Source organism: Vulpes vulpes, chromosome 4 (genome assembly GCF_048418805.1).
Source record: "Vulpes vulpes isolate BD-2025 chromosome 4, VulVul3, whole genome shotgun sequence".
Lineage (NCBI taxonomy): Eukaryota > Metazoa > Chordata > Mammalia > Carnivora > Canidae > Vulpes > Vulpes vulpes.
The window spans coordinates 28,747,955-28,753,212 of record NC_132783.1 but is presented as its reverse complement, the minus strand read 5'-3'; the positions used below and the strand labels follow the sequence as shown (position 1 = coordinate 28,753,212).

General features: G+C 33.4%; 1 pseudogene; it reads left to right on the top strand.

The window, feature by feature from the left end:
* The first annotated feature begins 3,458 nt into the window (after window positions 1–3,458).
* On the top strand, window positions 3,459–3,870 carry LOC140598742 (large ribosomal subunit protein eL34-like; annotated as a pseudogene).
* The last annotated feature ends 1,388 nt before the right edge of the window (window positions 3,871–5,258 follow it).

Genomic DNA, 5,258 nt, shown 5'->3' with positions numbered 1-5,258 from the left:
GAATGAGAATCTCTCTCTCTCCCTCTCTTTTTCTCTCTTGCACAAACACACGTTTCACACTAGCCATGAAATGATTGTGATTTAATCTTTGATTTTCATAAAATAAATTGTGTGAGTAAAATAACCATTAGAAAGGTGAAAAGAAAAAAATGATCACATGGAAAAATATACTCTTTCAAAACAAATCACAGCAAAGGTTTTTCTTAATACATAGAGATTCCCGAAATTAACAAAACACCAAAATCCAAAGAGAAAAATGGAGAGAGGAGGACACACAGGTATCAGAAAAGAAAAATAAATAAATAACACAAGTCTTTAAATATATGAGAAAACTGGAATAGGAATCACTCACAATATTCTTTTCTTCCTTGCCTCCAGGTCTCTCCATTAGCATGATAATCTCTTAAATTTTTTCCAGTTTTCCTGTATTGCTATGTCATCTTTCTCAAATATGGGATTTTAATAAAATCTGGTGTTATCTAGCAAATACACTACTGAGCCAGTCAATTCACTGTCTCTGATTGTTTCAGGCTCCACCTTGGATTTCAAACCTCTTTGTCACAAGCACGTCATTTCTCAGGAAGCGCTCTGTGCTAACCACTCAGATAGGCCTTAAATATGGCTATACTAAAGCGCCAGATCCTCACTTTTTCACTCACCTAATAATGTGCTACTCTGGCTGTATCCTAACATTTTCCTCCACTTAGATTGGAAGGGAAGTGGTGAAAATTATAGAATGAGAATATATGGGATATAAGGAATTTCTGAGTTAAGGATATCTTACCCATTTTACTCTCCCGCTTTTCTTGAAAGAAGCTGACCAAGGAGCACCATATTCAGGTCTACTCCTTGGAAGAGAGGTTCTGTGAGAAGGAGCCCTGACCAATCTATAGCTGGAAAATACTGAGCTTAATTCTGGGCTTCAGCATAAGGACACAAAATCCCTGCAATTATATTTGTACATGCTTCAATATCAACATTTCCAGTGGTATCTGCTGGTGCTAGTGGTCTAATTTATTAAATGGTTTAGGAAAAATTTGACTGTGCTTCCCTCTCCCAAATTAAATATACACAAATTCCTCTCAAAAGCAAGCAGATTCTAAGATAGGCAGACAGTTCTAAAATCAAAAGCATATTCTCATTGTAATCCACAATACTGTTGTGATTGTTCTTTTTTCCTAAATTCTCACTCTTGTTTATTTTATACACATTACAATGAAACTTTCTATAAGAATTATTTCGGGGCACCTGGCGGCTCAGTCATTAAGCATCTGCCTTTGGCTGGGGTCATGATCCTGCAGTCCTGAGATTCCAGTGTAGGGCTCCCTGATCAGCAGGGAATCTACTTCTCCCTCTGCTCCTCCCCCACCCCTACCCCAGCTGATGTTCTCTCTCTCTCTCAAATAAACAAAAATCTTAATTAAAAAAAAGAATTATTTCACCTGTGCAATTTTAATGCACACTAATAGCCAGTGAAACATATTTCTCAAGCATGTGAAAAGTTTCATACACTTTGTCTTCAATTTTAAGACAAATTTAAGGTGCTAATTTAAGGTGCTTTTTCCTTACAATTTGTCAAAACAGACTATTAGTGTTAACCAAATTACATCACATTTAAATTAATACTTACAGCTTAATATATGAATATATTCATATGCAAAGAACACAATAGTCAAATCAAATACAGAAGTTAATATACAAAGTTTTATAGAAAGGAAATCACACTGAGTGCATTTTAACCTAATTGAGACTGATTTTAAATTACTTTTATTTTAAAGGTATATTTAATCTTCCAAGAATAACTTTTGTTTATATGAAATTAAGAGCCTTTTGAATATTTTTTCTTTTCCTCCTTTTTTTTTCTTTTTCATCTTTTTTTATAAAGATTTTATTTATTTATTCATGAGAGACACAGAGAGAGAGAGGCAGAGACACAGGCAGAGGGAGAAGCAGGCCCCATGCAGGGAGCTTGACGTGGGACTCGATCCGGGGACCCTAGGATCACACCCTGAGCCAAAGGCAGACGTTAAACGCTGAGCCACCAAGGGATCCCCTCTTTTTCATCTTGTAATTTTAATCTACTAAGTGGATGAATTTCTGTCTGGCAAGATTTCATTATCTTCTGCTTTGATTAGAAATCATTCCAATTTGTAGCATTTTCTTTACTCCTTTGAAAGGACTTCAATCTTTGTCGGTTTAATAAATGTGTTAATATATGTTACAAGAGTAAAACTCTAAGTAAGAAGATTCGAGTATGTTCTTTTGAGGAGGAAGTATGTTATCGTACTTTTTTAAGTATACATTAGCAACTTCTAAAAAGAGAGAATATCTAGAATTTTTTAATGATTCTTAAGTCAGTAACAGTCATTTTCATTACATTTAACAATATTTAACAATCTTTATTGAGTGGCTAGTATGTAAAAAAATTCTAAGACCACCACTGAGGGTATGTCAAATAAGGCACATACCCTCATGATGCTAATACCCAAAAACTAAACAATTGCAACTAAGGATTATAACTATTCTGATGGTCAGTAGTATGAGACAGCTTGAAGGTGATTTGAACTACGCATTTAAAGAATCAGTGACAAAAAAATAAAGAATCAGTGAATGAACCCTGAGAAAATGATATCTAAGACAATTCTTTAGGATAAATGTGATTCCTTTGGGTAATGTGTATGAATATTGGTCCCAAAGAATATGAAATAGTTATATCACAGATTTCTCTACAGTATTAATAATTCAATTTTATTAACCATCACTGTTTATTTTCTGTGATTTTCCTATTCATATAGTCTACTCATTTTTCTTTTTTATTTGTCTTTTGCCTATTCCATAATAATTTGCTGATGTTGTTCATATGTGAAAGGTTATATGTATATTGGTAAAGAGCAAGAATTTGGAATCTGGAAAGTTAATTTCATCTAAATCTCAAATCCCATGTGCAATCTCTGTGACATTGGACATGTTCTCTCAATGGATGCTTCAGTTTCCTCATCCATAAAATAAGATAAATAATGGTATCAGTCACATGGGGGAGATATGATGATAAAATGAATATGTAGAATGCATAAAACAAAATTGTACATGGTAAGCTCTTTATAATAGTTTGTTATTGTATCATTATGAATGAAATATTGATGTTAGTGTACATCTCTAACAGCAATCTAAAAGCTATCAAGCATTCACTATGCATTCATTGTGAATCTCACTTTCCCAAATTGAAACTCTATTTCTAATCACCTTTTCCACTAGCTTATAGACATGTGACTTAGGTTCTGCCAATATGATGCAGCTGCATGAGACTCCAATTCATAAGTATGTCACATCAGCAAACAAGCCTGGAATAAGAGGGTACCAAAATTGCTATAGCACACAGGAATAAAGCCAATGAATTTATGAGGCTGGCAATAGTGGTGGCCTTTGCTTTTCTAGGGATATGTATAGAGGCAATCTGAATGGTCCGGTGTTTGACATACTGTCATAAGCTACCCTCCAATAAAGCCTGTAACAAAAATAGGCTGTTGCTAACCCCTGGTAATAGAACTTTTTACCTTTATACCAAGAGGTTTGAGAAAGCACCAAAATCTGCATGTAACATGTTTCCAGGCTTACTTCAAAGGATTTATGCTATAAAAGCTAAAGTTCTTTTGAGTATTTTTAAAATGAAAACAAAACAAAACAAAACAAAACAAAAAACATGTCAGTAAGGTCTATGGTGGTTCGATATGTGCTAAATGTGTCCCTGACCAGAACAAATGTGCTTTCCTTACTGAGGAACAGAAAATTGTCAAAGTGCTAAAGGCACAGCACAGAGTTAGAAAGCTAAATAATAAAGTGAAGCCTATTTTTAATAATAAAACAATTTAAAAACTAAAAATAAAATAATAAATAATTATTATGGCCCTTTCCACATAGCAATTAAAACAATAGGGTCAGCATATTAGTTAACCACCTAGTTCTCTGGGGTGATCTGATAGTTGTTTCTGGGGGCTTATTAATATTTCTTAATAAACCCTTCCTGCTTAAACCTGTGGGGATGTAGTTTACTGACTTAGAGTGGGGAGAAAGACCAACATAGTAATTGACTTCAGAAGTGATTCAGGCATCTAGCCCTTAAAAAAATGGGAATTTGAAATTGGTCATCTTATCTTATTGAGTTTCAGATCAGAAAACAAACAAACAATTAGGATCAGAGGAGGAATGTTGGGATGCTGGTATTACATGGCACATAATGACAAACACTGACTTAGCTTATCACTGTGGCCACTTGGAATAAAGTGCATTTTAAAAGTAAGTTTTTCCTTGCACAATGAAGGAAACCATCAACAAATAAAAAAAGGCAACCTACTGAATGGGAGAACATATTTGCAAATGATATAGTTGATAAGGGGTTAATACCCAAAATATATAAAGAACTTACACAGCTCAATACCAAACAATCTAATAAAAAATAGCCAGAAGACCTGAGTAGATATTTTTCCAAAGAAGATATATAGATGACAAATAGACATGGAAAATGTTCAACATCACTAATCATATCAGGGAAATATGAATCAAAACCACAATGAGATATCACCTCACACCTGTCAGAATTTAAAATCAAAAAGACAAGAAATAACAAGTGTTGGTGATGACATGGAGATAAAGGAACCCTCATATACTGTTTGAAAAAATATATATATATATACTGTTTGTTGGAATGCAAATTGGTGCAGCCACTGTGGAAAATAGTACAGAAGTAACTCAAAAAATTAAAAATAGAGATACTATACAGTCTAGTAATTTCACTACTAGATATTTACCCAAAGGAATGAAAATAGTAATTTGAAGAGATATATCCTCTCTGTGTTAATCGTAGCATTATCTATAATAGCTAGGCTATGAAAACAACCTAGGTGTCCATAGATGAATGAATGAAGAAGCTATATATATTTATATTTATATGTATACAATAACAATATATATAAAAATGAAATATTACTCAGCCTTAAAATGTAATGGCATCTTGTCATTAGCAAAAACATGGATGAACTTTGAAGGCAAGAGGATAAATTAAATAAATCTGTCAAAAAAAGGCAAATACCATATAATTTCATTCATATGTGGTATTTAAGAAACAAAATAAATTGAGGCACATAGCTGGCTCAGTTGATAGAACATGCAACTCTTGATCTTGAGGCTGTGAGTTTGAGCTTCACATTGAGGTGTAGATTACTTAAAATCTTTAGAAAAGAAAATGAACAAAGAAAGAAGAG